The sequence below is a fragment of the Ranitomeya imitator genome, chromosome 5, assembly GCF_032444005.1.
Source record: "Ranitomeya imitator isolate aRanImi1 chromosome 5, aRanImi1.pri, whole genome shotgun sequence".
NCBI classification, from domain to species: Eukaryota; Metazoa; Chordata; class Amphibia; order Anura; family Dendrobatidae; genus Ranitomeya; species Ranitomeya imitator.
Window position 1 is genome coordinate 108,745,812 of NC_091286.1, and position 18,071 is coordinate 108,763,882.

Sequence of the window (18,071 nt, forward strand, 5' to 3'; positions counted from 1 at the left end):
ATTCTGTTGTTGAACCCAATTAAGAAAGCCCCAGCAAGCTGTAGCATGCAAAAATTGCCACAACACTCAGTTTTGCTCCTCTCCACGGAAATCTTTAGTAAAAGGCGAAAGATTTTTACATTCTGAAGAGAAGCCAGAGTATACTGTGCAAAGGCCTCCTCCTGACCTACCACCATGGCAGCAGCCCTCACTTGGCCCGGGGAGAGCACCTAGAAGTGGGTTCGTGGTTTGGTGATGGAAAAAAAAAAACGGCAACAGCCCATCTTCCATAGGATGCTCCGTTCTCAGTTCTATGCTGCTGACAGAGCATCACCTGTTCCGTTGCCCGGAAGAAGGCTATCTATGGCTACAATATGCAAATGAGGGCCTTTTCCCAGGAACCCCAGGGTTCAGTCTCCCACCGAAACCCCACCCACCCATTCCTTTATTCTGTTGTTGAACCCAATTAAGAAAGCCCCAGCAAGCTGGAGCATGCAAAAATTGCCACAAAACTCAGTTTTGCTCCTCTCCACGGAAATCTTTAGTAAAAGGCGAAAGATTTTTACATTCTGAAGAGAAGCCAGAGTATACTGTGCAAAGGCCTCCTCCTGACCTACCACCATGGCAGCAGCCCTCACTTGGCCCGGGGAGAGCACCTAGAAGTGGGTTCGTGGTTTGGTGATGGAAAAACAAAAACGGCAACAGCCCATCTTCCACAGGCTGCTCCGTTCTCAGTTCTATGCTGCTGACAGAGCATCACCTGTTCCGTTGCCCGGAAGAAGGCCATCCATGGCTACAATATGCAAATGAGGGCCTCTTCCCAGCAACCCCAGGGTTCAGTCTCCCACCGAAACCCCACCCACCCATTCCTTTATTCTGTTGTTGAACCCAATTAAGGAAGCCCCAGCAAGCTGGAGCATGCAAAAATTGCCACAAAACTCAGTTTTGCTCCTCTCCACGGAAATCTTTAGTAAAAGGCGAAAGATTTTTACGTTCTGAAGAGAAGCCAGAATATACTGGGCAAAGGCCTCCTCCTGACCTACCACCATGGCAGCAGCCCTCACTTGGCCCGGGGAGAGCACCTAGAAGTGGGTTCGTGGTTTGGTGATGGAAAAACAAAAACGGCAACAGCCCATCTTCCACAGGATGCTCCGTTCTCAGTTCTATGCTGCTGACAGAGCATCACCTGTTCCGTTGCCCGGAAGAAGGCCATCCATGGCTACAATATGCAAATGAGGGCCTTTTCCCAGGAACCCCAGGGTTCAGTCTCCCACCGAAACCCCACCCACCCATTCCTTTATTCTGTTGTTGAACCCAATTAAGAAAGCCCCAGCAAGCTGGAGCATGCAAAAATTGCCACAAAACTCAGTTTTGCTCCTCTCCACGGAAATCTTTAGTAAAAGGCGAAAGATTTTTACGTTCTGAAGAGAAGCCAGAATATACTGGGCAAGGGCCTCCTCCTGACCTACCACCATGGCAGCAGCCCTCACTTGGCCCGGGGACAGCACCTAGAAGTGGGTTCGTGGTTTGGTGATGGAAAAACAAAAACGGCAACAGCCCATCTTCCACAGGCTGCTCCGTTCTCAGTTCTATGCTGCTGACAGAGCATCACCTGTTCCGTTGCCCGGAAGAAGGCCATCCATGGCTACAATATGCAAATGAGGGCCTCTTCCCAGCAACCCCAGGGTTCAGTCTCCCACCGAAACCCCACCCACCCATTACTTTATTCTGTTGTTGAACCCAATTAAGGAAGCCCCAGCAAGCTGGAGCATGCAAAAATTGCCACAAAACTCAGTTTTGCTACTCTCCACGGAAATCTTTAGTAAAAGGCGAAAGATTTTTACGTTCTGAAGAGAAGCCAGAGTATACTGGGCAAAGGCCTCCTCCTGACCTACCACCATGGCAGCAGCCCTCACTTGGCCCGGGGAGAGCACCTAGAAGTGGGTTCGTGGTTTGGTGATGGAAAAACAAAAACGGCAACAGCCCATCTTCCACAGGATGCTCCGTTCTCAGTTCTATGCTGCTGACAGAGCATCACCTGTTCCGTTGCCCGGAAGAAGGCCATCCATGGCTACAATATGGAAATGAGGGCCTTTTCCCAGGAACCCCAGGGTTCAGTCTCCCACCGAAACCCCACCCACCCATTCCTTTATTCTGTTGTTGAACCCAATTAAGAAAGCCCCAGCAAGCTGGAGCATGCAAAAATTGCCACAAAACTCAGTTTTGCTCCTCTCCACGGAAATCTTTAGTAAAAGGCGAAAGATTTTTACGTTCTGAAGAGAAGCCAGAATATACTGGGCAAGGGCCTCCTCCTGACCTACCACCATGGCAGCAGCCCTCACTTGGCCCGGGGACAGCACCTAGAAGTGGGTTCGTGGTTTGGTGATGGAAAAACAAAAACGGCAACAGCCCATCTTCCACAGGCTGCTCCGTTCTCAGTTCTATGCTGCTGACAGAGCATCACCTGTTCCGTTGCCCGGAAGAAGGCCATCCATGGCTACAATATGCAAATGAGGGCCTCTTCCCAGCAACCCCAGGGTTCAGTCTCCCACCGAAACCCCACCCACCCATTCCTTTATTCTGTTGTTGAACCCAATTAAGAAAGCCCCAGCAAGCTGGAGCATGCAAGAATTGCCACAAAACTCAGTTTTGCTCCTCTCCACGGAAACCTTTAGTAAAAGGCGAAAGATTTTTACGTTCTGAAGAGAAGCCAGAATATACTGGGCAAGGGCCTCCTCCTGACCTACCACCATGGCAGCAGCCCTCACTTGGCCCGGGGACAGCACCTAGAAGTGGGTTCGTGGTTTGGTGATGGAAAAACAAAAACGGCAACAGCCCATCTTCCACAGGCTGCTCCGTTCTCAGTTCTATGCTGCTGACAGAGCATCACCTGTTCCGTTGCCCGGAAGAAGGCCATCCATGGCTACAATATGCAAATGAGGGCCTCTTCCCAGCAACCCCAGGGTTCAGTCTCCCACCGAAACCCCACCCACCCATTACTTTATTCTGTTGTTGAACCCAATTAAGGAAGCCCCAGCAAGCTGGAGCATGCAAAAATTGCCACAAAACTCAGTTTTGCTCCTCTCCACGGAAATCTTTAGTAAAAGGCGAAAGATTTTTACGTTCTGAAGAGAAGCCAGAGTATACTGGGCAAAGGCCTCCTCCTGACCTACCACCATGGCAGCAGCCCTCACTTGGCCCGGGGAGAGCACCTAGAAGTGGGTTCGTGGTTTGGTGATGGAAAAACAAAAACGGCAACAGCCCATCTTCCACAGGATGCTCCGTTCTCAGTTCTATGCTGCTGACAGAGCATCACCTGTTCCGTTGCCCGGAAGAAGGCCATCCATGGCTACAATATGGAAATGAGGGCCTTTTCCCAGGAACCCCAGGGTTCAGTCTCCCACCGAAACCCCACCCACCCATTCCTTTATTCTGTTGTTGAACCCAATTAAGAAAGCCCCAGCAAGCTGGAGCATGCAAAAATTGCCACAAAACTCAGTTTTGCTCCTCTCCACGGAAATCTTTAGTAAAAGGCGAAAGATTTTTACGTTCTGAAGAGAAGCCAGAATATACTGGGCAAGGGCCTCCTCCTGACCTACCACCATGGCAGCAGCCCTCACTTGGCCCGGGGACAGCACCTAGAAGTGGGTTCGTGGTTTGGTGATGGAAAAACAAAAACGGCAACAGCCCATCTTCCACAGGCTGCTCCGTTCTCAGTTCGATGCTGCTGACAGAGCATCACCTGTTCCGTTGCCCGGAAGAAGGCCATCCATGGCTACAATATGCAAATGAGGGCCTCTTCCCCGCAACCCCAGGGTTCAGTCTCCCACCGAAACCCCACCCACCCATTACTTTATTCTGTTGTTGAACCCAATTAACGAAGCCCCAGCAAGCTGGAGCATGCAAAAATTGCCACAAAACTCAGTTTTGCTCCTCTCCACGGAAATCTTTAGTAAAAGGCGAAAGATTTTTACGTTCTGAAGAGAAGCCTGAGTATACAGAGCAAGGGCCTCCTCCTGACCTACCACCATGGCAGCAGCCCTCACTTGGCCCGGGGAGAGCTACTAGAAGTGGGTTCGTGGTTTGGTGATGGAAAAACAAAAACGGCAACAGCCCATCTTCCACAGACTGCTTCGTTCTCAGTTCTATGCTGCTGACAGAGCATCACCTGTTCCATTGCCCGGAAGAAGGCCATCCATGGCTACAATATGCAAATGAGGGCCTCTTCCCCGCAACCCCAGGGTTCAGTCTCCCACCGAAACCCCACCCACCCATTACTTTATTCTGTTGTTGAACCCAATTAACGAAGCCCCAGCAAGCTGGAGCATGCAAAAATTGCCACAAAACTCAGTTTTGCTCCTCTCCACGGAAATCTTTAGTAAAAGGCGAAAGATTTTTACGTTCTGAAGAGAAGCCAGAGTATACTGTGCAAAGGCCTCCTCCTGACCTACCACCATGGCAGCAGCCCTCACTTGGCCCGGGGAGAGCACCTAGAAGTGGGTTCGTGGTTTGGTGATGGAAAAACAAAAACGGCAACAGCCCATCTTCCACAGGCTGCTCCGTTCTCAGTTCTATGCTGCTGACAGAGCATCACCTGTTCCGTTGCCCGGAAGAAGGCCATCCATGGCTACAATATGCAAATGAGGGCCTCTTCCCAGCAACCCCAGGGTTCAGTCTCCCACCGAAACCCCACCCACCCATTACTTTATTCTGTTGTTGAACCCAATTAAGGAAGCCCCAGCAAGCTGGAGCATGCAAAAATTGCCACAAAACTCAGTTTTGCTCCTCTCCACGGAAATCTTTAGTAAAAGGCGAAAGATTTTTACGTTCTGAAGAGAAGCCAGAGTATACTGGGCAAAGGCCTCCTCCTGACCTACCACCATGGCAGCAGCCCTCACTTGGCCCGGGGAGAGCACCTAGAAGTGGGTTCGTGGTTTGGTGATGGAAAAACAAAAACGGCAACAGCCCATCTTCCACAGGATGCTCCGTTCTCAGTTCTATGCTGCTGACAGAGCATCACCTGTTCCGTTGCCCAGAAGAAGGCCATCCATGGCTACAATATGCAAATGAGGGCCTTTTCCCAGGAACCCCAGGGATCAGTCTCCCACCGAAACCCCACCCACCCATTCCTTTATTCTGTTGTTGAACCCAATTAAGAAAGCCCCAGCAAGCTGGAGCATGCAAAAATTGCCACAAAACTCAGTTTTGCTCCTCTCCACGGAAATCTTTAGTAAAAGGCGAAAGATTTTTACATTCTGAAGAGAAGCCAGAGTATACTGTGCAAAGGCCTCCTCCTGACCTACCACCATGGCAGCAGCCCTCACTTGGCCCGGGGAGAGCACCTAGAAGTGGGTTCGTTGTTTGGTGATGGAAAAACAAAAACGGCAACAGCCCATCTTCCACAGGCTGCTCCGTTCTCAGTTCTATGCTGCTGACAGAGCATCACCTGTTCCGTTGCCCGGAAGAAGGCCATCCATGGCTACAATATGCAAATGAGGGCCTCTTCCCAGCAACCCCAGGGTTCAGTCTCCCACCGAAACCCCACCCACCCATTACTTTATTCTGTTGTTGAACCCAATTAAGGAAGCCCCAGCAAGCTGGAGCATGCAAAAATTGCCACAAAACTCAGTTTTGCTCCTCTCCACGGAAATCTTTAGTAAAAGGCGAAAGATTTTTACGTTCTGAAGGGAAGCCAGAGTATACTGGGCAAAGGCCTCCTCCTGACCTACCACCATGGCAGCAGCCCTCACTTGGCCCGGGGAGAGCACCTAGAAGTGGGTTCGTGGTTTGGTGATGGAAAAACAAAAACGGCAACAGCCCATCTTCCACAGGCTGCTCCGTTCTCAGTTCTATGCTGCTGACAGAGCATCACCTGTTCCGTTGCCCGGAAGAAGGCCATCCATGGCTACAATATGCAAATGAGGGCCTTTTCCCAGGAAGCCCAGGGTTCAGTCTCCCACCGAAACCCCACCCACCCATTCCTTTATTCTGTTGTTGAACCCAATTAAGAAAGCCCCAGCAAGCTGGAGCATGCAAAAATTGCCACAAAACTCAGTTTTGCTCCTCTCCACGGAAATCTTTAGTAAAAGGCGAAAGATTTTTACGTTCTGAAGAGAAGCCAGAGTATACTGTGCAAAGGCCTCCTCCTGACCTACCACCATGGCAGCAGCCCTCACTTGGCCCGGGGAGAGCACCTAGAAGTGGGTTCGTGGTTTGGTGATGGAAAAACAAAAACGGCAACAGCCCATCTTCCACAGGCTGCTCCGTTCTCAGTTCTATGCTGCTGACAGAGCATCACCTGTTCCGTTGCCCGGAAGAAGGCCATCCATGGCTACAATATGCAAATGAGGGCCTCTTCCCAGCAACCCCAGGGTTCAGTCTCCCACCGAAACCCCACCCACCCATTACTTTATTCTGTTGTTGAACCCAATTAAGGAAGCCCCAGCAAGCTGGAGCATGCAAAAATTGCCACAAAACTCAGTTTTGCTCCTCTCCACGGAAATCTTTAGTAAAAGGCGAAAGATTTTTACGTTCTGAAGAGAAGCCAGAGTATACTGTGCAAAGGCCTCCTCCTGACCTACCACCATGGCAGCAGCCCTCACTTGGCCCGGGGAGAGCACCTAGAAGTGGGTTCGTGGTTTGGTGATGGAAAAACAAAAACGGCAACAGCCCATCTTCCACAGGCTGCTCCGTTCTCAGTTCTATGCTGCTGACAGAGCATCACCTGTTCCGTTGCCCGGAAGAAGGCCATCCATGGCTACAATATGCAAATGAGGGCCTCTTCCCAGCAACCCCAGGGTTCAGTCTCCCACCGAAACCCCACCCACCCATTCCTTTATTCTGTTGTTGAACCCAATTAAGAAAGCCCCAGCAAGCTGGAGCATGCAAAAATTGCCACAAAACTCAGTTTTGCTCCTCTCCACGGAAATCTTTAGTAAAAGGCGAAAGATTTTTACATTCTGAAGAGAAGCCAGAGTATACTGTGCAAAGGCCTCCTCCTGACCTACCACCATGGCAGCAGCCCTCACTTGGCCCGGGGAGAGCACCTAGAAGTGGGTTCGTGGTTTGGTGATGGAAAAACAAAAACGGCAACAGCCCATCTTCCACAGGCTGCTCCGTTCTCAGTTCTATGCTGCTGACAGAGCATCACCTGTTCCGTTGCCCGGAAGAAGGCCATCCATGGCTACAATATGCAAATGAGGGCCTCTTCCCAGCAACCCCAGGGTTCAGTCTCCCACCGAAACCCCACCCACCCATTACTTTATTCTGTTGTTGAACCCAATTAAGGAAGCCCCAGCAAGCTGGAGCATGCAAAAATTGCCACAAAACTCAGTTTTGCTCCTCTCCACGGAAATCTTTAGTAAAAGGCGAAAGATTTTTACGTTCTGAAGAGAAGCCAGAGTATACTGGGCAAAGGCCTCCTCCTGACCTACCACCATGGCAGCAGCCCTCACTTGGCCCGGGGAGAGCACCTAGAAGTGGGTTCGTGGTTTGGTGATGGAAAAACAAAAACGGCAACAGCCCATCTTCCACAGGCTGCTCCGTTCTCAGTTCTATGCTGCTGACAGAGCATCACCTGTTCCGTTGCCCGGAAGAAGGCCATCCATGGCTACAATATGCAAATGAGGGCCTTTTCCCAGGAACCCCAGGGCTCAGTCTCCCACCGAAACCCCACCCACCCATTCCTTTATTCTGTTGTTGAACCCAATTAAGAAAGCCCCAGCAAGCTGTAGCATGCAAAAATTGCCACAACACTCAGTTTTGCTCCTCTCCACGGAAATCTTTAGTAAAAGGCGAAAGATTTTTACATTCTGAAGAGAAGCCAGAGTATACTGTGCAAAGGCCTCCTCCTGACCTACCACCATGGCAGCAGCCCTCACTTGGCCCGGGGAGAGCACCTAGAAGTGGGTTCGTGGTTTGGTGATGGAAAAAAAAAAACGGCAACAGCCCATCTTCCATAGGATGCTCCGTTCTCAGTTCTATGCTGCTGACAGAGCATCACCTGTTCCGTTGCCCGGAAGAAGGCTATCTATGGCTACAATATGCAAATGAGGGCCTTTTCCCAGGAACCCCAGGGTTCAGTCTCCCACCGAAACCCCACCCACCCATTCCTTTATTCTGTTGTTGAACCCAATTAAGAAAGCCCCAGCAAGCTGGAGCATGCAAAAATTGCCACAAAACTCAGTTTTGCTCCTCTCCACGGAAATCTTTAGTAAAAGGCGAAAGATTTTTACATTCTGAAGAGAAGCCAGAGTATACTGTGCAAAGGCCTCCTCCTGACCTACCACCATGGCAGCAGCCCTCACTTGGCCCGGGGAGAGCACCTAGAAGTGGGTTCGTGGTTTGGTGATGGAAAAACAAAAACGGCAACAGCCCATCTTCCACAGGCTGCTCCGTTCTCAGTTCTATGCTGCTGACAGAGCATCACCTGTTCCGTTGCCCGGAAGAAGGCCATCCATGGCTACAATATGCAAATGAGGGCCTCTTCCCAGCAACCCCAGGGTTCAGTCTCCCACCGAAACCCCACCCACCCATTCCTTTATTCTGTTGTTGAACCCAATTAAGGAAGCCCCAGCAAGCTGGAGCATGCAAAAATTGCCACAAAACTCAGTTTTGCTCCTCTCCACGGAAATCTTTAGTAAAAGGCGAAAGATTTTTACGTTCTGAAGAGAAGCCAGAATATACTGGGCAAAGGCCTCCTCCTGACCTACCACCATGGCAGCAGCCCTCACTTGGCCCGGGGAGAGCACCTAGAAGTGGGTTCGTGGTTTGGTGATGGAAAAACAAAAACGGCAACAGCCCATCTTCCACAGGATGCTCCGTTCTCAGTTCTATGCTGCTGACAGAGCATCACCTGTTCCGTTGCCCGGAAGAAGGCCATCCATGGCTACAATATGCAAATGAGGGCCTTTTCCCAGGAACCCCAGGGTTCAGTCTCCCACCGAAACCCCACCCACCCATTCCTTTATTCTGTTGTTGAACCCAATTAAGAAAGCCCCAGCAAGCTGGAGCATGCAAAAATTGCCACAAAACTCAGTTTTGCTCCTCTCCACGGAAATCTTTAGTAAAAGGCGAAAGATTTTTACGTTCTGAAGAGAAGCCAGAATATACTGGGCAAGGGCCTCCTCCTGACCTACCACCATGGCAGCAGCCCTCACTTGGCCCGGGGACAGCACCTAGAAGTGGGTTCGTGGTTTGGTGATGGAAAAACAAAAACGGCAACAGCCCATCTTCCACAGGCTGCTCCGTTCTCAGTTCTATGCTGCTGACAGAGCATCACCTGTTCCGTTGCCCGGAAGAAGGCCATCCATGGCTACAATATGCAAATGAGGGCCTCTTCCCAGCAACCCCAGGGTTCAGTCTCCCACCGAAACCCCACCCACCCATTACTTTATTCTGTTGTTGAACCCAATTAAGGAAGCCCCAGCAAGCTGGAGCATGCAAAAATTGCCACAAAACTCAGTTTTGCTACTCTCCACGGAAATCTTTAGTAAAAGGCGAAAGATTTTTACGTTCTGAAGAGAAGCCAGAGTATACTGGGCAAAGGCCTCCTCCTGACCTACCACCATGGCAGCAGCCCTCACTTGGCCCGGGGAGAGCACCTAGAAGTGGGTTCGTGGTTTGGTGATGGAAAAACAAAAACGGCAACAGCCCATCTTCCACAGGATGCTCCGTTCTCAGTTCTATGCTGCTGACAGAGCATCACCTGTTCCGTTGCCCGGAAGAAGGCCATCCATGGCTACAATATGGAAATGAGGGCCTTTTCCCAGGAACCCCAGGGTTCAGTCTCCCACCGAAACCCCACCCACCCATTCCTTTATTCTGTTGTTGAACCCAATTAAGAAAGCCCCAGCAAGCTGGAGCATGCAAAAATTGCCACAAAACTCAGTTTTGCTCCTCTCCACGGAAATCTTTAGTAAAAGGCGAAAGATTTTTACGTTCTGAAGAGAAGCCAGAATATACTGGGCAAGGGCCTCCTCCTGACCTACCACCATGGCAGCAGCCCTCACTTGGCCCGGGGACAGCACCTAGAAGTGGGTTCGTGGTTTGGTGATGGAAAAACAAAAACGGCAACAGCCCATCTTCCACAGGCTGCTCCGTTCTCAGTTCTATGCTGCTGACAGAGCATCACCTGTTCCGTTGCCCGGAAGAAGGCCATCCATGGCTACAATATGCAAATGAGGGCCTCTTCCCAGCAACCCCAGGGTTCAGTCTCCCACCGAAACCCCACCCACCCATTCCTTTATTCTGTTGTTGAACCCAATTAAGAAAGCCCCAGCAAGCTGGAGCATGCAAGAATTGCCACAAAACTCAGTTTTGCTCCTCTCCACGGAAACCTTTAGTAAAAGGCGAAAGATTTTTACGTTCTGAAGAGAAGCCAGAATATACTGGGCAAGGGCCTCCTCCTGACCTACCACCATGGCAGCAGCCCTCACTTGGCCCGGGGACAGCACCTAGAAGTGGGTTCGTGGTTTGGTGATGGAAAAACAAAAACGGCAACAGCCCATCTTCCACAGGCTGCTCCGTTCTCAGTTCTATGCTGCTGACAGAGCATCACCTGTTCCGTTGCCCGGAAGAAGGCCATCCATGGCTACAATATGCAAATGAGGGCCTCTTCCCAGCAACCCCAGGGTTCAGTCTCCCACCGAAACCCCACCCACCCATTACTTTATTCTGTTGTTGAACCCAATTAAGGAAGCCCCAGCAAGCTGGAGCATGCAAAAATTGCCACAAAACTCAGTTTTGCTCCTCTCCACGGAAATCTTTAGTAAAAGGCGAAAGATTTTTACGTTCTGAAGAGAAGCCAGAGTATACTGGGCAAAGGCCTCCTCCTGACCTACCACCATGGCAGCAGCCCTCACTTGGCCCGGGGAGAGCACCTAGAAGTGGGTTCGTGGTTTGGTGATGGAAAAACAAAAACGGCAACAGCCCATCTTCCACAGGATGCTCCGTTCTCAGTTCTATGCTGCTGACAGAGCATCACCTGTTCCGTTGCCCGGAAGAAGGCCATCCATGGCTACAATATGGAAATGAGGGCCTTTTCCCAGGAACCCCAGGGTTCAGTCTCCCACCGAAACCCCACCCACCCATTCCTTTATTCTGTTGTTGAACCCAATTAAGAAAGCCCCAGCAAGCTGGAGCATGCAAAAATTGCCACAAAACTCAGTTTTGCTCCTCTCCACGGAAATCTTTAGTAAAAGGCGAAAGATTTTTACGTTCTGAAGAGAAGCCAGAATATACTGGGCAAGGGCCTCCTCCTGACCTACCACCATGGCAGCAGCCCTCACTTGGCCCGGGGACAGCACCTAGAAGTGGGTTCGTGGTTTGGTGATGGAAAAACAAAAACGGCAACAGCCCATCTTCCACAGGCTGCTCCGTTCTCAGTTCGATGCTGCTGACAGAGCATCACCTGTTCCGTTGCCCGGAAGAAGGCCATCCATGGCTACAATATGCAAATGAGGGCCTCTTCCCCGCAACCCCAGGGTTCAGTCTCCCACCGAAACCCCACCCACCCATTACTTTATTCTGTTGTTGAACCCAATTAACGAAGCCCCAGCAAGCTGGAGCATGCAAAAATTGCCACAAAACTCAGTTTTGCTCCTCTCCACGGAAATCTTTAGTAAAAGGCGAAAGATTTTTACGTTCTGAAGAGAAGCCTGAGTATACAGAGCAAGGGCCTCCTCCTGACCTACCACCATGGCAGCAGCCCTCACTTGGCCCGGGGAGAGCTACTAGAAGTGGGTTCGTGGTTTGGTGATGGAAAAACAAAAACGGCAACAGCCCATCTTCCACAGACTGCTTCGTTCTCAGTTCTATGCTGCTGACAGAGCATCACCTGTTCCATTGCCCGGAAGAAGGCCATCCATGGCTACAATATGCAAATGAGGGCCTCTTCCCCGCAACCCCAGGGTTCAGTCTCCCACCGAAACCCCACCCACCCATTACTTTATTCTGTTGTTGAACCCAATTAACGAAGCCCCAGCAAGCTGGAGCATGCAAAAATTGCCACAAAACTCAGTTTTGCTCCTCTCCACGGAAATCTTTAGTAAAAGGCGAAAGATTTTTACGTTCTGAAGAGAAGCCAGAGTATACTGTGCAAAGGCCTCCTCCTGACCTACCACCATGGCAGCAGCCCTCACTTGGCCCGGGGAGAGCACCTAGAAGTGGGTTCGTGGTTTGGTGATGGAAAAACAAAAACGGCAACAGCCCATCTTCCACAGGCTGCTCCGTTCTCAGTTCTATGCTGCTGACAGAGCATCACCTGTTCCGTTGCCCGGAAGAAGGCCATCCATGGCTACAATATGCAAATGAGGGCCTCTTCCCAGCAACCCCAGGGTTCAGTCTCCCACCGAAACCCCACCCACCCATTACTTTATTCTGTTGTTGAACCCAATTAAGGAAGCCCCAGCAAGCTGGAGCATGCAAAAATTGCCACAAAACTCAGTTTTGCTCCTCTCCACGGAAATCTTTAGTAAAAGGCGAAAGATTTTTACGTTCTGAAGAGAAGCCAGAGTATACTGGGCAAAGGCCTCCTCCTGACCTACCACCATGGCAGCAGCCCTCACTTGGCCCGGGGAGAGCACCTAGAAGTGGGTTCGTGGTTTGGTGATGGAAAAACAAAAACGGCAACAGCCCATCTTCCACAGGATGCTCCGTTCTCAGTTCTATGCTGCTGACAGAGCATCACCTGTTCCGTTGCCCAGAAGAAGGCCATCCATGGCTACAATATGCAAATGAGAGCCTTTTCCCAGGAACCCCAGGGATCAGTCTCCCACCGAAACCCCACCCACCCATTCCTTTATTCTGTTGTTGAACCCAATTAAGAAAGCCCCAGCAAGCTGGAGCATGCAAAAATTGCCACAAAACTCAGTTTTGCTCCTCTCCACGGAAATCTTTAGTAAAAGGCGAAAGATTTTTACATTCTGAAGAGAAGCCAGAGTATACTGTGCAAAGGCCTCCTCCTGACCTACCACCATGGCAGCAGCCCTCACTTGGCCCGGGGAGAGCACCTAGAAGTGGGTTCGTTGTTTGGTGATGGAAAAACAAAAACGGCAACAGCCCATCTTCCACAGGCTGCTCCGTTCTCAGTTCTATGCTGCTGACAGAGCATCACCTGTTCCGTTGCCCGGAAGAAGGCCATCCATGGCTACAATATGCAAATGAGGGCCTCTTCCCAGCAACCCCAGGGTTCAGTCTCCCACCGAAACCCCACCCACCCATTACTTTATTCTGTTGTTGAACCCAATTAAGGAAGCCCCAGCAAGCTGGAGCATGCAAAAATTGCCACAAAACTCAGTTTTGCTCCTCTCCACGGAAATCTTTAGTAAAAGGCGAAAGATTTTTACGTTCTGAAGGGAAGCCAGAGTATACTGGGCAAAGGCCTCCTCCTGACCTACCACCATGGCAGCAGCCCTCACTTGGCCCGGGGAGAGCACCTAGAAGTGGGTTCGTGGTTTGGTGATGGAAAAACAAAAACGGCAACAGCCCATCTTCCACAGGCTGCTCCGTTCTCAGTTCTATGCTGCTGACAGAGCATCACCTGTTCCGTTGCCCGGAAGAAGGCCATCCATGGCTACAATATGCAAATGAGGGCCTTTTCCCAGGAACCCCAGGGTTCAGTCTCCCACCGAAACCCCACCCACCCATTCCTTTATTCTGTTGTTGAACCCAATTAAGAAAGCCCCAGCAAGCTGGAGCATGCAAAAATTGCCACAAAACTCAGTTTTGCTCCTCTCCACGGAAATCTTTAGTAAAAGGCGAAAGATTTTTACGTTCTGAAGAGAAGCCAGAGTATACTGTGCAAAGGCCTCCTCCTGACCTACCACCATGGCAGCAGCCCTCACTTGGCCCGGGGAGAGCACCTAGAAGTGGGTTCGTGGTTTGGTGATGGAAAAACAAAAACGGCAACAGCCCATCTTCCACAGGCTGCTCCGTTCTCAGTTCTATGCTGCTGACAGAGCATCACCTGTTCCGTTGCCCGGAAGAAGGCCATCCATGGCTACAATATGCAAATGAGGGCCTCTTCCCAGCAACCCCAGGGTTCAGTCTCCCACCGAAACCCCACCCACCCATTACTTTATTCTGTTGTTGAACCCAATTAAGGAAGCCCCAGCAAGCTGGAGCATGCAAAAATTGCCACAAAACTCAGTTTTGCTCCTCTCCACGGAAATCTTTAGTAAAAGGCGAAAGATTTTTACGTTCTGAAGAGAAGCCAGAGTATACTGTGCAAAGGCCTCCTCCTGACCTACCACCATGGCAGCAGCCCTCACTTGGCCCGGGGAGAGCACCTAGAAGTGGGTTCGTGGTTTGGTGATGGAAAAACAAAAACGGCAACAGCCCATCTTCCACAGGCTGCTCCGTTCTCAGTTCTATGCTGCTGACAGAGCATCACCTGTTCCGTTGCCCGGAAGAAGGCCATCCATGGCTACAATATGCAAATGAGGGCCTCTTCCCAGCAACCCCAGGGTTCAGTCTCCCACCGAAACCCCACCCACCCATTCCTTTATTCTGTTGTTGAACCCAATTAAGAAAGCCCCAGCAAGCTGGAGCATGCAAAAATTGCCACAAAACTCAGTTTTGCTCCTCTCCACGGAAATCTTTAGTAAAAGGCGAAAGATTTTTACATTCTGAAGAGAAGCCAGAGTATACTGTGCAAAGGCCTCCTCCTGACCTACCACCATGGCAGCAGCCCTCACTTGGCCCGGGGAGAGCACCTAGAAGTGGGTTCGTGGTTTGGTGATGGAAAAACAAAAACGGCAACAGCCCATCTTCCACAGGCTGCTCCGTTCTCAGTTCTATGCTGCTGACAGAGCATCACCTGTTCCGTTGCCCGGAAGAAGGCCATCCATGGCTACAATATGCAAATGAGGGCCTCTTCCCAGCAACCCCAGGGTTCAGTCTCCCACCGAAACCCCACCCACCCATTACTTTATTCTGTTGTTGAACCCAATTAAGGAAGCCCCAGCAAGCTGGAGCATGCAAAAATTGCCACAAAACTCAGTTTTGCTCCTCTCCACGGAAATCTTTAGTAAAAGGCGAAAGATTTTTACGTTCTGAAGAGAAGCCAGAGTATACTGGGCAAAGGCCTCCTCCTGACCTACCACCATGGCAGCAGCCCTCACTTGGCCCGGGGAGAGCACCTAGAAGTGGGTTCGTGGTTTGGTGATGGAAAAACAAAAACGGCAACAGCCCATCTTCCACAGGATGCTCCGTTCTCAGTTCTATGCTGCTGACAGAGCATCACCTGTTCCGTTGCCCAGAAGAAGGCCATCCATGGCTACAATATGCAAATGAGGGCCTTTTCCCAGGAACCCCAGGGTTCAGTCTCCCACCGAAACCCCACCCACCCATTCCTTTATTCTGTTGTTGAACCCAATTAAGAAAGCCCCAGCAAGCTGGAGCATGCAAAAATTGCCACAAAACTCAGTTTTGCTCCTCTCCACGGAAATCTTTAGTAAAAGGCGAAAGATTTTTACATTCTGAAGAGAAGCCAGAGAATACTGTGCAAAGGCCTCCTCCTGACCTACCACCATGGCAGCAGCCCTCACTTGGCCCGGGGAGAGCACCTAGAAGTGGGTTCGTTGTTTGGTGATGGAAAAACAAAAACGGCAACAGCCCATCTTCCACAGGCTGCTCCGTTCTCAGTTCTATGCTGCTGACAGAGCATCACCTGTTCCGTTGCCCGGAAGAAGGCCATCCATGGCTACAATATGCAAATGAGGGCCTCTTCCCAGCAACCCCAGGGTTCAGTCTCCCACCGAAACCCCACCCACCCATTACTTTATTCTGTTGTTGAACCCAATTAAGGAAGCCCCAGCAAGCTGGAGCATGCAAAAATTGCCACAAAACTCAGTTTTGCTCCTCTCCACGGAAATCTTTAGTAAAAGGCGAAAGATTTTTACGTTCTGAAGGGAAGCCAGAGTATACTGGGCAAAGGCCTCCTCCTGACCTACCACCATGGCAGCAGCCCTCACTTGGCCCGGGGAGAGCACCTAGAAGTGGGTTCGTGGTTTGGTGATGGAAAAACAAAAACGGCAACAGCCCATCTTCCACAGGCTGCTCCGTTCTCAGTTCTATGCTGCTGACAGAGCATCACCTGTTCCGTTGCCCGGAAGAAGGCCATCCATGGCTACAATATGCAAATGAGGGCCTTTTCCCAGGAACCCCAGGGCTCAGTCTCCCACCGAAACCCCACCCACCCATTCCTTTATTCTGTTGTTGAACCCAATTAAGAAAGCCCCAGCAAGCTGTAGCATGCAAAAATTGCCACAACACTCAGTTTTGCTCCTCTCCACGGAAATCTTTAGTAAAAGGCGAAAGATTTTTACATTCTGAAGAGAAGCCAGAGTATACTGTGCAAAGGCCTCCTCCTGACCTACCACCATGGCAGCAGCCCTCACTTGGCCCGGGGAGAGCACCTAGAAGTGGGTTCGTGGTTTGGTGATGGAAAAAAAAAAACGGCAACAGCCCATCTTCCATAGGATGCTCCGTTCTCAGTTCTATGCTGCTGACAGAGCATCACCTGTTCCGTTGCCCGGAAGAAGGCCATCCATGGCTACAATATGCAAATGAGGGCCTCTTCCCAGCAACCCCAGGGTTCAGTCTCCCACCGAAACCCCACCCACCCATTACTTTATTCTGTTGTTGAACCCAATTAAGGAAGCCCCAGCAAGCTGGAGCATGCAAAAATTGCCACAAAACTCAGTTTTGCTCCTCTCCACGGAAATCTTTAGTAAAAGGCGAAAGATTTTTACGTTCTGAAGAGAAGCCAGAGTATACTGTGCAAAGGCCTCCTCCTGACCTACCACCATGGCAGCAGCCCTCACTTGGCCCGGGGAGAGCACCTAGAAGTGGGTTCGTGGTTTGGTGATGGAAAAACAAAAACGGCAACAGCCCATCTTCCACAGGCTGCTCCGTTCTCAGTTCTATGCTGCTGACAGAGCATCACCTGTTCCGTTGCCCGGAAGAAGGCCATCCATGGCTACAATATGCAAATGAGGGCCTCTTCCCAGCAACCCCAGGGTTCAGTCTCCCACCGAAACCCCACCCACCCATTCCTTTATTCTGTTGTTGAACCCAATTAAGAAAGCCCCAGCAAGCTGGAGCATGCAAAAATTGCCACAAAACTCAGTTTTGCTCCTCTCCACGGAAATCTTTAGTAAAAGGCGAAAGATTTTTACATTCTGAAGAGAAGCCAGAGTATACTGTGCAAAGGCCTCCTCCTGACCTACCACCATGGCAGCAGCCCTCACTTGGCCCGGGGAGAGCACCTAGAAGTGGGTTCGTGGTTTGGTGATGGAAAAACAAAAACGGCAACAGCCCATCTTCCACAGGCTGCTCCGTTCTCAGTTCTATGCTGCTGACAGAGCATCACCTGTTCCGTTGCCCGGAAGAAGGCCATCCATGGCTACAATATGCAAATGAGGGCCTCTTCCCAGCAACCCCAGGGTTCAGTCTCCCACCGAAACCCCACCCACCCATTACTTTATTCTGTTGTTGAACCCAATTAAGGAAGCCCCAGCAAGCTGGAGCATGCAAAAATTGCCACAAAACTCAGTTTTGCTCCTCTCCACGGAAATCTTTAGTAAAAGGCGAAAGATTTTTACGTTCTGAAGAGAAGCCAGAGTATACTGGGCAAAGGCCTCCTCCTGACCTACCACCATGGCAGCAGCCCTCACTTGGCCCGGGGAGAGCACCTAGAAGTGGGTTCGTGGTTTGGTGATGGAAAAACAAAAACGGCAACAGCCCATCTTCCACAGGATGCTCCGTTCTCAGTTCTATGCTGCTGACAGAGCATCACCTGTTCCGTTGCCCAGAAGAAGGCCATCCATGGCTACAATATGCAAATGAGGGCCTTTTCCCAGGAACCCCAGGGTTCAGTCTCCCACCGAAACCCCACCCACCCATTCCTTTATTCTGTTGTTGAACCCAATTAAGAAAGCCCCAGCAAGCTGGAGCATGCAAAAATTGCCACAAAACTCAGTTTTGCTCCTCTCCACGGAAATCTTTAGTAAAAGGCGAAAGATTTTTACATTCTGAAGAGAAGCCAGAGAATACTGTGCAAAGGCCTCCTCCTGACCTACCACCATGGC

At 50.7% G+C, this 18,071-nt stretch overlaps 43 non-coding genes across 43 annotated transcripts; all 43 read right to left on the minus strand.

Annotated features, from left to right (window-relative positions):
• Positions 1-26: 26 nt before the first annotated feature.
• Positions 27-142, minus strand: LOC138639581 (U5 spliceosomal RNA). The gene has a single exon (XR_011313158.1). It is a non-coding gene; the product is annotated as a U5 spliceosomal RNA (small nuclear RNA).
• Positions 143-452: 310 nt separating this feature from the next.
• Positions 453-568, minus strand: LOC138640232 (U5 spliceosomal RNA). The gene has a single exon (XR_011313735.1). It is a non-coding gene; the product is annotated as a U5 spliceosomal RNA (small nuclear RNA).
• Positions 569-878: 310 nt separating this feature from the next.
• LOC138639115 (U5 spliceosomal RNA) lies at positions 879-994 on the minus strand. Its single transcript, XR_011312714.1, has one exon. It is a non-coding gene; the product is annotated as a U5 spliceosomal RNA (small nuclear RNA).
• Positions 995-1,304: 310 nt separating this feature from the next.
• On the minus strand, positions 1,305-1,420 carry LOC138639116 (U5 spliceosomal RNA). The gene has a single exon (XR_011312715.1). It is a non-coding gene; the product is annotated as a U5 spliceosomal RNA (small nuclear RNA).
• A 310-nt stretch (positions 1,421-1,730) lies between these two features.
• On the minus strand, positions 1,731-1,846 carry LOC138640013 (U5 spliceosomal RNA). The gene has a single exon (XR_011313535.1). It is a non-coding gene; the product is annotated as a U5 spliceosomal RNA (small nuclear RNA).
• Positions 1,847-2,156: 310 nt separating this feature from the next.
• On the minus strand, positions 2,157-2,272 carry LOC138639117 (U5 spliceosomal RNA). The gene has a single exon (XR_011312716.1). It is a non-coding gene; the product is annotated as a U5 spliceosomal RNA (small nuclear RNA).
• Positions 2,273-2,582: 310 nt separating this feature from the next.
• Positions 2,583-2,698, minus strand: LOC138639641 (U5 spliceosomal RNA). The gene has a single exon (XR_011313215.1). It is a non-coding gene; the product is annotated as a U5 spliceosomal RNA (small nuclear RNA).
• Positions 2,699-3,008: 310 nt separating this feature from the next.
• Positions 3,009-3,124, minus strand: LOC138639925 (U5 spliceosomal RNA). Its single transcript, XR_011313449.1, has one exon. It is a non-coding gene; the product is annotated as a U5 spliceosomal RNA (small nuclear RNA).
• Positions 3,125-3,434: 310 nt separating this feature from the next.
• LOC138639118 (U5 spliceosomal RNA) lies at positions 3,435-3,550 on the minus strand. Its single transcript, XR_011312717.1, has one exon. It is a non-coding gene; the product is annotated as a U5 spliceosomal RNA (small nuclear RNA).
• A 310-nt stretch (positions 3,551-3,860) lies between these two features.
• On the minus strand, positions 3,861-3,976 carry LOC138640039 (U5 spliceosomal RNA). The gene has a single exon (XR_011313560.1). It is a non-coding gene; the product is annotated as a U5 spliceosomal RNA (small nuclear RNA).
• A 310-nt stretch (positions 3,977-4,286) lies between these two features.
• On the minus strand, positions 4,287-4,402 carry LOC138639926 (U5 spliceosomal RNA). Its single transcript, XR_011313450.1, has one exon. It is a non-coding gene; the product is annotated as a U5 spliceosomal RNA (small nuclear RNA).
• A 310-nt stretch (positions 4,403-4,712) lies between these two features.
• Positions 4,713-4,828, minus strand: LOC138639927 (U5 spliceosomal RNA). Its single transcript, XR_011313451.1, has one exon. It is a non-coding gene; the product is annotated as a U5 spliceosomal RNA (small nuclear RNA).
• Positions 4,829-5,138: 310 nt separating this feature from the next.
• Positions 5,139-5,254, minus strand: LOC138640234 (U5 spliceosomal RNA). The gene has a single exon (XR_011313736.1). It is a non-coding gene; the product is annotated as a U5 spliceosomal RNA (small nuclear RNA).
• A 310-nt stretch (positions 5,255-5,564) lies between these two features.
• On the minus strand, positions 5,565-5,680 carry LOC138639250 (U5 spliceosomal RNA). The gene has a single exon (XR_011312841.1). It is a non-coding gene; the product is annotated as a U5 spliceosomal RNA (small nuclear RNA).
• Positions 5,681-5,990: 310 nt separating this feature from the next.
• On the minus strand, positions 5,991-6,106 carry LOC138639928 (U5 spliceosomal RNA). Its single transcript, XR_011313452.1, has one exon. It is a non-coding gene; the product is annotated as a U5 spliceosomal RNA (small nuclear RNA).
• A 310-nt stretch (positions 6,107-6,416) lies between these two features.
• On the minus strand, positions 6,417-6,532 carry LOC138639929 (U5 spliceosomal RNA). Its single transcript, XR_011313453.1, has one exon. It is a non-coding gene; the product is annotated as a U5 spliceosomal RNA (small nuclear RNA).
• A 310-nt stretch (positions 6,533-6,842) lies between these two features.
• LOC138640235 (U5 spliceosomal RNA) lies at positions 6,843-6,958 on the minus strand. Its single transcript, XR_011313737.1, has one exon. It is a non-coding gene; the product is annotated as a U5 spliceosomal RNA (small nuclear RNA).
• A 310-nt stretch (positions 6,959-7,268) lies between these two features.
• LOC138639930 (U5 spliceosomal RNA) lies at positions 7,269-7,384 on the minus strand. The gene has a single exon (XR_011313454.1). It is a non-coding gene; the product is annotated as a U5 spliceosomal RNA (small nuclear RNA).
• Positions 7,385-7,694: 310 nt separating this feature from the next.
• Positions 7,695-7,810, minus strand: LOC138639582 (U5 spliceosomal RNA). Its single transcript, XR_011313159.1, has one exon. It is a non-coding gene; the product is annotated as a U5 spliceosomal RNA (small nuclear RNA).
• A 310-nt stretch (positions 7,811-8,120) lies between these two features.
• Positions 8,121-8,236, minus strand: LOC138640236 (U5 spliceosomal RNA). Its single transcript, XR_011313738.1, has one exon. It is a non-coding gene; the product is annotated as a U5 spliceosomal RNA (small nuclear RNA).
• A 310-nt stretch (positions 8,237-8,546) lies between these two features.
• LOC138639119 (U5 spliceosomal RNA) lies at positions 8,547-8,662 on the minus strand. The gene has a single exon (XR_011312718.1). It is a non-coding gene; the product is annotated as a U5 spliceosomal RNA (small nuclear RNA).
• A 310-nt stretch (positions 8,663-8,972) lies between these two features.
• LOC138639120 (U5 spliceosomal RNA) lies at positions 8,973-9,088 on the minus strand. Its single transcript, XR_011312719.1, has one exon. It is a non-coding gene; the product is annotated as a U5 spliceosomal RNA (small nuclear RNA).
• A 310-nt stretch (positions 9,089-9,398) lies between these two features.
• LOC138640014 (U5 spliceosomal RNA) lies at positions 9,399-9,514 on the minus strand. The gene has a single exon (XR_011313536.1). It is a non-coding gene; the product is annotated as a U5 spliceosomal RNA (small nuclear RNA).
• A 310-nt stretch (positions 9,515-9,824) lies between these two features.
• Positions 9,825-9,940, minus strand: LOC138639121 (U5 spliceosomal RNA). The gene has a single exon (XR_011312720.1). It is a non-coding gene; the product is annotated as a U5 spliceosomal RNA (small nuclear RNA).
• A 310-nt stretch (positions 9,941-10,250) lies between these two features.
• On the minus strand, positions 10,251-10,366 carry LOC138639642 (U5 spliceosomal RNA). Its single transcript, XR_011313216.1, has one exon. It is a non-coding gene; the product is annotated as a U5 spliceosomal RNA (small nuclear RNA).
• A 310-nt stretch (positions 10,367-10,676) lies between these two features.
• On the minus strand, positions 10,677-10,792 carry LOC138639931 (U5 spliceosomal RNA). The gene has a single exon (XR_011313455.1). It is a non-coding gene; the product is annotated as a U5 spliceosomal RNA (small nuclear RNA).
• Positions 10,793-11,102: 310 nt separating this feature from the next.
• LOC138639122 (U5 spliceosomal RNA) lies at positions 11,103-11,218 on the minus strand. The gene has a single exon (XR_011312721.1). It is a non-coding gene; the product is annotated as a U5 spliceosomal RNA (small nuclear RNA).
• A 310-nt stretch (positions 11,219-11,528) lies between these two features.
• Positions 11,529-11,644, minus strand: LOC138640040 (U5 spliceosomal RNA). The gene has a single exon (XR_011313561.1). It is a non-coding gene; the product is annotated as a U5 spliceosomal RNA (small nuclear RNA).
• Positions 11,645-11,954: 310 nt separating this feature from the next.
• On the minus strand, positions 11,955-12,070 carry LOC138639932 (U5 spliceosomal RNA). Its single transcript, XR_011313456.1, has one exon. It is a non-coding gene; the product is annotated as a U5 spliceosomal RNA (small nuclear RNA).
• Positions 12,071-12,380: 310 nt separating this feature from the next.
• Positions 12,381-12,496, minus strand: LOC138639933 (U5 spliceosomal RNA). Its single transcript, XR_011313457.1, has one exon. It is a non-coding gene; the product is annotated as a U5 spliceosomal RNA (small nuclear RNA).
• A 310-nt stretch (positions 12,497-12,806) lies between these two features.
• On the minus strand, positions 12,807-12,922 carry LOC138640238 (U5 spliceosomal RNA). The gene has a single exon (XR_011313740.1). It is a non-coding gene; the product is annotated as a U5 spliceosomal RNA (small nuclear RNA).
• Positions 12,923-13,232: 310 nt separating this feature from the next.
• On the minus strand, positions 13,233-13,348 carry LOC138639251 (U5 spliceosomal RNA). The gene has a single exon (XR_011312842.1). It is a non-coding gene; the product is annotated as a U5 spliceosomal RNA (small nuclear RNA).
• Positions 13,349-13,658: 310 nt separating this feature from the next.
• LOC138639934 (U5 spliceosomal RNA) lies at positions 13,659-13,774 on the minus strand. Its single transcript, XR_011313458.1, has one exon. It is a non-coding gene; the product is annotated as a U5 spliceosomal RNA (small nuclear RNA).
• Positions 13,775-14,084: 310 nt separating this feature from the next.
• LOC138639935 (U5 spliceosomal RNA) lies at positions 14,085-14,200 on the minus strand. Its single transcript, XR_011313459.1, has one exon. It is a non-coding gene; the product is annotated as a U5 spliceosomal RNA (small nuclear RNA).
• Positions 14,201-14,510: 310 nt separating this feature from the next.
• LOC138640239 (U5 spliceosomal RNA) lies at positions 14,511-14,626 on the minus strand. The gene has a single exon (XR_011313741.1). It is a non-coding gene; the product is annotated as a U5 spliceosomal RNA (small nuclear RNA).
• Positions 14,627-14,936: 310 nt separating this feature from the next.
• LOC138639936 (U5 spliceosomal RNA) lies at positions 14,937-15,052 on the minus strand. The gene has a single exon (XR_011313460.1). It is a non-coding gene; the product is annotated as a U5 spliceosomal RNA (small nuclear RNA).
• Positions 15,053-15,362: 310 nt separating this feature from the next.
• LOC138639418 (U5 spliceosomal RNA) lies at positions 15,363-15,478 on the minus strand. Its single transcript, XR_011313003.1, has one exon. It is a non-coding gene; the product is annotated as a U5 spliceosomal RNA (small nuclear RNA).
• Positions 15,479-15,788: 310 nt separating this feature from the next.
• LOC138639252 (U5 spliceosomal RNA) lies at positions 15,789-15,904 on the minus strand. Its single transcript, XR_011312843.1, has one exon. It is a non-coding gene; the product is annotated as a U5 spliceosomal RNA (small nuclear RNA).
• Positions 15,905-16,214: 310 nt separating this feature from the next.
• Positions 16,215-16,330, minus strand: LOC138639583 (U5 spliceosomal RNA). Its single transcript, XR_011313160.1, has one exon. It is a non-coding gene; the product is annotated as a U5 spliceosomal RNA (small nuclear RNA).
• A 310-nt stretch (positions 16,331-16,640) lies between these two features.
• On the minus strand, positions 16,641-16,756 carry LOC138639937 (U5 spliceosomal RNA). Its single transcript, XR_011313461.1, has one exon. It is a non-coding gene; the product is annotated as a U5 spliceosomal RNA (small nuclear RNA).
• A 310-nt stretch (positions 16,757-17,066) lies between these two features.
• Positions 17,067-17,182, minus strand: LOC138640240 (U5 spliceosomal RNA). Its single transcript, XR_011313742.1, has one exon. It is a non-coding gene; the product is annotated as a U5 spliceosomal RNA (small nuclear RNA).
• A 310-nt stretch (positions 17,183-17,492) lies between these two features.
• On the minus strand, positions 17,493-17,608 carry LOC138639938 (U5 spliceosomal RNA). The gene has a single exon (XR_011313462.1). It is a non-coding gene; the product is annotated as a U5 spliceosomal RNA (small nuclear RNA).
• Positions 17,609-17,918: 310 nt separating this feature from the next.
• Positions 17,919-18,034, minus strand: LOC138639419 (U5 spliceosomal RNA). The gene has a single exon (XR_011313004.1). It is a non-coding gene; the product is annotated as a U5 spliceosomal RNA (small nuclear RNA).
• Between the last annotated feature and the right edge of the window lie 37 nt (positions 18,035-18,071).